The following is an 11,050-nucleotide window of genomic DNA, read 5'->3' on the forward strand; positions in this document are numbered from 1 at the left end:
TCATTGAATCAATTTTTTGTGGTTGAGTTTGCACTGAACCAATGCTAGCAATGCACCTTACGTATTTTCTACATTCCATTAGTCTATGTTGATATGTGTACTCTGCTGTACGTACACGTAATTACGTGGCCTTGCCTTGCGGTACCGGCGCGCATAGTCTTGCAATCCCCATTTTGATACTTTCATTTTCCTTCTTTCTCCCCTGCATTGCCTTCGTTCGGCGCTGAAGACCGCTGAATACTGTTCTCCAGAAAGTGAAGATTTTTATGCCATGATACTAGTGTTCTTTTAGAAACAAGGGAAGCGTGTGGCGAAATGCGAAATCGCAAAATCGTGTTCAGTGACCTCAGTATGGGAAACGGTTTACAGCTCACACTTGAAGTCGAGAGAAGGGAGGAGAAGCCGAATAAAAACAAGAAAACAAACAAATAGCCATAACTAACCGAAAGTCATGTGTTCCAACGCCCACGTGAATTTCGAAGGCGAGGGTGTTTTAAAATAAAGAAATGCGCAGAACGGATTGCCTTAGCGTGGAGAGGCAACACAGGGGCCGAGGGCAGACATTACTGTAGGTGCAGTGGATTATATCAGTGTTGTGTTTACATAGCGCCATGAGTGTCAACTTCGTCAGTTCTATTGCAAAATAAAAGAGTAGGACAGGTTTGCCCAGAGCGAGTTGATTGCAATGCGTCCATCTCTTGTTTCGACAGCAAGCAAGGATTTTTAGTTGACGATATAATGGAAAAATGAATTTATAACCTATATATATATATATATATATATATATATATATATATATATATATATATATATATATATATATATATATATATATATATATATTGTTACGGTGAAGTGAAGGAATAAGTTGATTTGGCCTGGAGAAAGACGAAGTCTGGCAGTTGCCTGAACGCCATATCCATCATTTGTAAATATACGTTATTTTACACTCGTGGGCCTGCTTTCTTCCCGCAACATTTTGGTGGAAGGTGCGGGGTACAACCACGGAACTTCGCAGTGGACGTCATCTACCTGCTGCCACAATGGCAAATCAACCGACACAAGCGACAACGCGCCTCGGCAGCCCGTGCCAACGGTCATCCTCACTCACCCACGGGACCCGGGAACATTTTGTGGCACGGAAAACGCCGACGTCGAGGACTGGCTTACGATGTACGAGCGAGTGTGCGACAACAACAGGTGGGATCCTACAATGATGCTTGCAAACGTAATATTTTATCTGAGGGGAACTGCGAAGCAATGGTATGACACACATGAAGCTGACCTAACGAGCTGGGATGTCTGCAAAGAAAAAATGCGAGACCTGTTTGGCAGACCTGTCGGTCGTCAGCTGGCAGCAAAAAAAGAACTTGCGTACCGCGCTCAGGCGTCCACAGAATCCTATGTCGTGTACAGGCGCCCAAATCTTTAACTGGTGTGCGGGAGCGGCGACTTTTCCGTGCGTCAGCGCCGTTTGACGGGGCGAGGCTGGAAACAGTCTGAGGCTAAGCGCATGCGGACAAAGCGCGCTCAGCTGGGCCCATCGTCTACTAGGCTGTTTCCAGCCTCGCCGCGTCATACGGCGCTGACGCCCGGAAAAGTCGCCGCTCCCGCACACCAGTTAAAGATTTGGGCGCCTGTACATACAGGATGTGCTGGCCCTCTGTCGCAAGGCTGATGACAACATGACCGAGGCAGACAAGATTGGCCATATATTGAAAGATATTGCAAACGGTGCCTTCAATCTCTTGATGTGTAAGGATTGTGCCACAGTGGATGCAATTATTAAGGAGTGCCGGCGCTTCGAACAAGCGAAGGGCCGCCGCGTCACTCAAACTTTCGACCGGTTGCCCAATACCGCCGCGACATCTTCTTGCGAAGACCCGCCGCGGTTCGTTCAGCCCACAGGACCGGAAGAAATAACGCGCATCGTTCGCCGTGAGCTTGAGGCCATGGCCCCGGCTCCAGTTCGTTCAGACTGTCGGGAAAGCGTACCCGCCATCTCCCTTATACAAGCGGTCGTTCGGGAGGAAATAGCAAGTTTGGGCAGTCCATCTCTCTGCTCGGTCCGCCATACAAACGCCTACAAAATATCTCCGACCGCTCGCTCCCAGACGCAAAGCTTTCCACCACTCCGTCGCAACCCAGCTGAATGGCGCACAGCGGATGATAAGCCCATCTGTTTTAATTGTTCCGGTATTGGACACATCGCCCGTCATTGCCGCAACCACTGGTCGTCGCCTCCTCGGTGGTCGTCTCTGAGTCACTACCGCCAAGTACCAGACAATCGTACTTTCTCGCCCTATACGCCGACTAGGAACATCAACGCCGACAGTGCTCCACCAAGATCCAGCCGCTCCCCGTCTCCGCAAGGTCGTAGGTCCCGTTCGCCTCTCGTTCACCGCTCTTCGTCCCCTTCTGCAACCGGTCGCTTCACTTCGGGAAACTATAGGCGGTGCAGCTCCCGGAGGTGAAGCTGGAACTCCGACCCGGCCCACAAATCCTCTGTTGACCCTGCCTACATGTGGAAACCTACTGGACATTGAAGTTGATGGCGTTCCTGTTAGATCTCTCGTTGATACAGGAGCGCAGCTTTCAGTTATGAGCGCTGCTCTCCGCCGAAAGCTCAAAAAGGTTCTGACCCCCGCCGTACCGTGCACCGTGCGAGTCGTCGATGGGAGTACGTCACCTGTCCTTGGAATGTGCACAGCACTTGTGACCATTGGGGGCCATTATACCGTTGTTCTATTTATCGTCCTTGAACACTGTCCACACGACCTAATTCTCGGCCTCGACTTCCTTTCGAAACACTCTGCCCAAATTGACTGCTCCGCAGGTGTTGTACAGTTGGATCTGCCGCTTCCTGCCGACGCAACCACTTGTGCTCCACACCGCTTATGTTCTGCTGAATTTGCAAGGCTGTCTCCACAGGCGGCTACAAATGTCCTCCTGACGCCCTGTCCTCCCGTACCTGATGGCGAGTACGTCGTGTCGCCGCTTACTGACGTGGTTTTGTCGCGTAATATTGCCCTACCGAGCACCTTAATTCGGATCCGCGAAAACTGCGCTCGCGTGCCCATCCTCAATTTTGGGTTTTCGTCAGATGTGTTGCCACACGGTATCGCCATAGCGCATATCACTCCTTTGGAAGAATTTCAGATTTCTTTTTTGACCTCTGAATCCTTCCTCAGTCCGAACGGACCTTTGTCATCCACTCCTTCGTACTCGACGCCTGCGGACGATGTTTCTAAGATGATCGCTCCCGACCTTCCTTCCGAGCAAACAACAGCTCTTCGTTACCTCCTGTCATCTTATCGGGACATCTTTGATTTGGACGACCGTCCACTTGGCCAGACATCTGTTGTCACGCATCGCATCAACACCGGTGACGCCAGCCCCATTCATAGGCGGCCATATCGTGTCTTGGCAACAGAAAGGGCCATCATACAGAAAGAGGTAGACAGGATGATGGACAAGGACATCATTGAACCTTCCAGTAGCCCGTGGGCATCACCGGTTGTCTTAGTAAAGAAAAAAGACAACTCGTGGTGCTTCTGCGTTGACTATACCGTCACCTCAACCGGATAACAAAGAAGGATGTTTATCCCCTGCCTCGCATTGATGACGCTCTTGACTGCCTGCACGCATCCCAATACTTTTCATAAATTGACCTCCGTTCCGGCTATTGGCAGATTAGCGTCGATGAGATGGACCGCGAGAAAACCGCCTTCGTCCCACCGGTCGGTCTGTACCAATTTAAAGTCATGCCCTTTGGATTATGCAATGCGCCAGCTACATTCGAGCGCATGATGGACTCTTTCTTGCGCGGCTTGAAGTGGTCTACATGCCTGTGTTACCTCGACGATGTGATTGTGTTTTCGCCGAACTTTGAGAGCCACCTGCGGCGCCTCACAACCATACTCTCCGTGTTTCGCAGGGCTGGCCTTCAGCTAAACTCCTCCAAGTGCCATTTCGGTCGCCGTGAAATTAACATGCTTGGTCATCTCGTAAACGCCGCCGGAATCCAACCTGATCCACAGAAAGTTCACGCCGTGCGAAATTTTCCTGTACCTTGTTCAACGAACGATGTCCGTAGTTTTCTGGGCTTATGCTCTTATTTCCGGCGATTTGTGAAAAATTTTGCCGATATCGCTCACCCTCTCACTGACCTTCTTAAAGGGGTGGAGACATCAAAATTTTCGTTCATGCGTTTGTTGATTCAAACGTTGCGTCATGCTTCAGGGAGCACGATACACACAGCGGGATTCATATATATCCGATAAATAATTTAATAATAGCATTATTATACCGAGCGATTTCGGTTTCGGTTTCTGGGCTCCGGGGGATGCTATGACGTCACAGAGGAGGAAACGCAACATGGCTTGGTCACGTGGGCCACAAAAAATAGTGACGTAAAACTATGCTGCGTCGTCTGCTCGCGCATACGAGTGCTCTGCCAGCAGAGGTCAACTGGCAATTCGAAGTGTATGTCGCGATTATTATAATTATTGCGAAGAGCGACAACAACGGTAAGAAAATATTGCGGCTTGTGAGAGTCGGTGATTCATTCCGAAGCGCCGTAAGCTTTAGCTTCGAAATGAACCGGAAAAGGCCTAGCCACGATATCGGCGGCGCCGAACGATCAGAGGCGGTGAAGCTGCCGCCCGTGCACAGAGTGACCACTCCTCGGACGCTGATTGGCCGCGTCGCCGTACGGCTGCCGCACAAATGGGTCCCGGGCCCGTGCTCTCTACAGCTAGGAAATCTGGCCGTTCGCGAGCAAAACCGCCGTCGCACGGGGGCCCGCGAACGGCAAACGGCGTGCGGCGAGTTTCCGTGCCGGTAACGTGGACGGGCCTTCACATTGAGAAAGGCCAAGCGAAGGAGAGACCCGCTCCGAGCTGCCGAACTATGCGACTATGCGAGGAGAGAAGCGGACAACACGAACGCCGCATATCCTGGTCCCTTTCGGAGTCGGCAGGCTACTGTTTTACACTCAAACGTGCAAAGGCCCGTCGGCACGGCAACTCGCTGCACGCAGTTTGCCATTCGCGGGCCGCCGTGCGGCGTTCGTGTTGTCCACTTCTCTCCTCCTGTGTCTGTGTCTGCACGCCTTACCCCTTCTTTGCATTAAGAAAGGATTTCTATATGCCTGTAGCTCGGTCATAGTGGAGGTTATGCTCGGTCGCTCGGCTCAGCAGGCTCCGTAATCGGCATTTCATCGCTACTCATCATACGTCACGTTTTTGTGCTGGTGTGCTATGACGTCAATATTTTCGTTCCTCCTCTGTGACGTAGTAGCTGCCGCGCTAGCGATGGGTCTCGACTACGAGAAGGAGTTTTTAATGACTTTTTGGAGCTGAATTAAAATTATTTTGAAATGTTTGCAGCGTCCGATACCTCGTTCTGGGTGTCCTTGCATACGGAAGCAGCCTGCAACATGCTTTTTATAGCCTCAAAATTTGGTGTCCCAACCCCTTTAAGAAAGACGCCTCTTTCTCTTGGGGACCAGTACAGGAGAAAGCCTCTACCCTGACTGAGCGGCTTACAACTTCCCCGATTCTCTCACACTTTGACCCTTCTGCGCCCACTGAAGTACGAACTGACGCGAGTGGTCATGGCATCGGCGCTGTCCTCGCTCAGCGTCAACAGGGCCAAAACCGTGTCATCGCTTACGCTAGCCGCCTTCTTTCCACGCCCGAAAGAAATTACTCCATTACTGAGAGAGAATGTCTCGCGCTCGTATGGGCGGTCGCGAAATTTCGACCGTACCTTTTCGGTCGGAGCTTCTGCGTTGCAACCGATCATCACGCCCTCTGCTGGCTCTCCTCTTTGAAGGACCCAACTGGACGACTTGCACGTTGGGCATTGCGCCTACAAGAATATACATTTTCTATTATATATAAGTCAGGACGCCTGCATAAAGACGCTGACTGCCTGTCCCGCAATCCCGTGGATCAACCGGACGATACCGATGCAGACTCGGACATCAGTGTTCTGTCCCTCTCCGGCTTCCTCCATATTGGCGACGAGCAGCGCAAGGATCCTGTTCTTCGAACACTTATGGAACGCCTAAGCTCCTCGCCCAATGACCCGTCCCTTCGGATGTTCACCTTGCGCGATGGAACTTTATACCGTCGCAGCGTTCGGCCTGACGGCCCAGAGCTCCTCCTAGTCGTCCCCAAGCACCTTCGACTCGCTGTGCTCCAGCAACTTCATGACGCTCCTACTGCTGGACATCTGGGCGTCACTCGTACTTACGACCACCTGCGGCGCCGCTTCTTCTGGCCCGGCATTCATCGCTCTGTGCGCCGTTATGTCGCTTCTTGCGACCTGTGTCAGCGCCGGAAGACGCCTGCTATGCCTCCCGCTGGTTTGCTTCAACCAATTGATATACCTACAGAGCCCTTCTTCCGTGTGGGCCTCGACCTCCTTGGTCCGTTTTCAATTTCCATCAAAGGAAACAAATGGATTGCTGTAGCAACCGATTATGCCACTAGATATGCCATCGCACGAGCGCTGCCAACCAGCTGCGCTACAGATGTCGCCGATTTCTTACTAAAAGACGTCATCCTGCACCACGGCGCCCCTCGCCAGTTGCTGACGGATCGCGGCCGCTACTTTCTATCGAAGGTCGTTGATGATCTGCTCCGCACCTGTTCTACAGAACATCAGCTACCGCGTACCATCCTCAAACGAACGGCCTCACCGAGCGACTCAACCGCACACTCACTGAAATGCTCGCCATGTACGTTTCCAACGATCACCGCGATTGGGACGTCGCTTTACCATACGTCACTTTCGCATACAACTCGTCCCGTCACGACACTGCCGGATTTTACCCATTTTTCCTTTTGTATGGCCGCGACCCCACCTTGCCTTTTGACACGTTGCTACCTTCCGCAGTACAGTCACCCAGCACTGGTTACGCTCGCGATGCTATTGACTTAGCTGCCCAGGCCCGAGTTGTCGCCCGTCATCGCCTCAAAGTCTCGCAAGCTTCTCAAAAGCGACGCTACGACCTTCGGCACCGAGACCACCATTTTTCACCTGGTTCCCTTGTCCTTCTCTGGACACCTTCACATCGCGTGGGCTTGTCGGAAAAACTACTGTTCCGTTTTTCGGGTCCGTACCAGATCTTACGCCAACTGTCCGACGTGACATACGAGATCGCCCCAGTCGGTCAGCCTTCAGTGCCTCCCAACGTAACCAGCGATGTTGTTCACGTCACCAGGCTCAAGCCCTATGTTCCCCCATTAAGTGAGGCTGTCTAACTTGCACCGGGACGGAGCTAACCCGCCGGGAGGGTGATGTTACGGTGAAGTGAAGGAAGAAGTTGATTTGGCCTAGAGAAAGACGAAGTCTGGCAGTTGCCTGAACGCCATATCCATCATTTGTAAATATACGTTATTTTACACTAACGGGAAGAAAAGGGGTTAACCCTTTTTTTTATTATTCATATCATAAGAAACCAACGATATATATAGATGCATATATCGCTTTCGCGCCTTTGATTCATCGGCTACATTTTGAACTGTTCTGGCGTCTTACTTGTTCCGTTAGCAAAAGCTAAGCATATACGTTCAGTGGCGTACTATTTCTCGAGTCGAGGGCAAACCGCACACAATCTGACTCTCTCTCTCTCTCTCTCTGTGTGTATATATATATATATATAGCGAACAGTGGCGTAGCCAGACATTTTGTTCGGGAGGGGGGGGGGGGGGGCTCACAATGCAGCTCGGCCACCTCCTAAGAGGAAACATTAGATCGGATGCTCCTATCTAAATTGTAGAAGGAAAATTCGTTTTTCTCGGCAACCACTTCACCAAATTTGATGAGGTTTATTCCATTTAAAAGCAAGACTTATATTCTAGTGATTGTTTGTTTCGAATTTTCGATTTAGGTCGTCAATATTTTAATAAAAAGTGGCAAAATCGAAAATTTTAAGAAAACGAAACAATGAAGTTTACAACTCTGCAAATCAGCAATGAAATTTGATATCGCAATTCTGTAAATTGCACTTAATAGTACATCTACAGCGGACAATATTGATGTTACACATGAGTCTCAAAAAATTAAGTATTATGGAAATAAGGCTTTTGCAGAACCCTTGTACATAACATAACCAATACAAATAGACATATCGAATTTGTCCGCATTGAATGTTGTAATGGATGCCGTTTACAGAACCATGATATTTGTTCTTGATGAAGAGCTATTCATTTGTAAACTTCGTGCTTCTATTTTTTTTCGTAGTTTCGAATTTTTCAAAATATTTTAAACAAAGTTCGAGCCCTAAATCGAAATTTCGCTTCCAACAGACACTAGAATTTAACTTACTCTCACAAATGCAACAAATTTCATTAAAGTGATTCAGGAGTTATCTCAGAAAAGCGGTTCTGCGTTTTACATGTATCTGAATAGGCCGCGTCGGAGTTGGGCCCGAGCTAAAGCTTCCTCTTAAACAATTTGCCTAGGGGTCAAATACATGAATAATAACTGTATTGTCATTGCCAAAGATGCTGCAAACGAATTCTTGAACGCTACGCACTGTCAATACAAGCAAAACATGTATTTTTTTTATAGAATATTATACTCGTATGTGCCAAAAATTGTGCCCAACATAACTGATGTCAATGCTTTCATGTTTTTGTCTATTTACTAAGTAAAGAAAATATCACACGAGCTTTAGAACTACATCAGTTCGAAACCAGCAAAGCAGTGCATGCCGCTGTTATGAAAAATGTTAAGGCCATGAAATGAACAAGTTGAGGACAAATAGGTTAATGAAACTTGGTCATTCAAGATCCTTGTTTACATTCTTGTACATATGGAACGGCCAGTGAAAAATCTCAATGACGCTGTCACTTGTTCCAATGTATTACGCAGGAGCAGCTGTCACCGGTCGTGTATCATGAGTAATTGCACCGAAATTATAGTCGCAACAGAAAGCACGTATAAAAAGCAGGAGTTCTGAAGAATTTACGCACGCCAGTCAAATGAAAGTGAGCCAATGCGAATATATGACAAACGGGGTACTTTATTTAAAAGTAGCCTCCATGAGCATTTAGACATTTGTCCCATTGACTAACGAGTCGCGTAATTGCCGTCTGATAAAGCTCCTTGGGTTGTTGCTCCAAAACGTCTGCAACTGACTTTCACGTCATCGTCCGAGACGAACCTGGTTCCCTTGAGCTGTTTTTTTGGTTGCCCCAAAATGTGGAAGTCGCAAGGTGACAAATCATATTGACCGCAAAAAAGACGGGGACATAGGAAGAAAACACATAAACAGCACAGGCGATAGCCTGTGCTGTTTATGTGTTTTCTTCCTATGTCCCCGTCTTTTTTGCGGTCAATATGATTTGCAGTAAATACCAACTAGGCCAAACTGAAGTTCTTCTGAAGCAAGGTGACAGGTCTGAGCTGTATGGCGAATGTTGCAGCTTTTCCCGCTTGAACCTTGCCAGTTTTGTGTTAACCACATCGGCGACGTGTGCACGCACATTGTTGTGGAACAAGATGATCCCGATCGTCAATTTTACACGTAGTTTGTTCTTGATTGCAACATGCAGCCGATCCGGCGTTTCACAATATCGGAAACAATTGATAGTCTCTCATGATTTAGCAAATTCTATCAGTAATGGCCCCTGACGATCGAAAAATAAAAGTCAACAACACCTTTCCGGCGGAAATGACGGCCTTTGCTTTCTTTGGGGGTGGTGAATTCGAATGTTTCCATTGTAAGCTTTGCAGTCGTGTTTCAAGCTCGTAGTAGTGGCATGATGGTTCATCTCCGATCCCAATTGCAGACATGAAATCGTCACCCTTATTGTGATACCGGATCAGATGAGTAAAGGCAGGGCCGAACTTCTCCGTACTCTGGCGGTGGTTCAAAATCTTGGGCATCCATAGATACACACGAGTCGATAACCGAGATGTTCATGAGTTATGGCGTGAACGGTGACGGTGAACCGAACCGTGACTGATGTTCATACGCTCTGCCAGTTCATCGATGCTTATCCTCCGTTCTTGTGTCATCAGCTCATCAACTTTTGCAATTTTGTTAGGGGTGATTGCACGATAGCTTTGGTGCGGTCTGGGATCGTGTTTGCAACTTTCACGTCCTTCTTTGAACTGTTTGTTCTGACGCTTGACAGTGGCCAATGCAATGCATTGTTCAATGTTCAATAGGACGTAGTCAAGATGCTGATGCAGCTTTTTTCCTCAAGACCTGTCCATATTCAAATGTATATTGTATATGGGAAATAAAGCACTTACTTACTTACTTACTCTACTTACTTATTTACTTACTTACTTACTTACTTTACTTTACTTACTACATTACTTACTTACTTACTTACTTACTTACTTACTTACTTACTTACTTACTTACTTACTTACTTACTTACTTATTTACTTACTTACTTACTTACTTTACTTACTTGCTTGCTTGCTTGCTTGCAATGTACACGGCAGCCATACGGTCACCAATTTATTTTTGGGAAACACCTTCAGCTGTCAAAAACCTCACGGCACCACGCTGCTCAACTTCTGGAGCGTCCATTACGTCTCGCAACCATGTTCAACCCAGTGTATGAGCGCATTAAAGAACATTTATCCTCACACCTGCGTGTCACTTTTGTAAATGAGAGATGCCTGTGTGCTACGCGCAGGCCTTGCAGATAATGAACAGAACCATAATTGCGCAGGATGGGTGGGCTCACTTTCATTTCACTCGCCTTCGTACATTAGAAACGCGAAGATACAATGGAATATACAAATGCCAAGATACAGTTTGATAAAGGGCAAAAAGGTGCCACTCGAAACAAAGTTCAATGCACGTATGCACAAAACCTCGCAACAAGATATATAAACGTACGTATAAGTCTCCAATAAATCTACGTATCTAAGAAAATGTCACGGTATATAATGGGTCAAACAGGGCAAATAAACATGTTGCGCAATCGCAGATTCACAGAATCCTAGATCCCTCCCCCATTCCATCCACTCCCTCCGATGTATCACGCGCGACGAAAAGCGGCGCGCTTGC

Source organism: Dermacentor albipictus, chromosome 1 (genome assembly GCF_038994185.2).
Source record: "Dermacentor albipictus isolate Rhodes 1998 colony chromosome 1, USDA_Dalb.pri_finalv2, whole genome shotgun sequence".
Lineage (NCBI taxonomy): Eukaryota > Metazoa > Arthropoda > Arachnida > Ixodida > Ixodidae > Dermacentor > Dermacentor albipictus.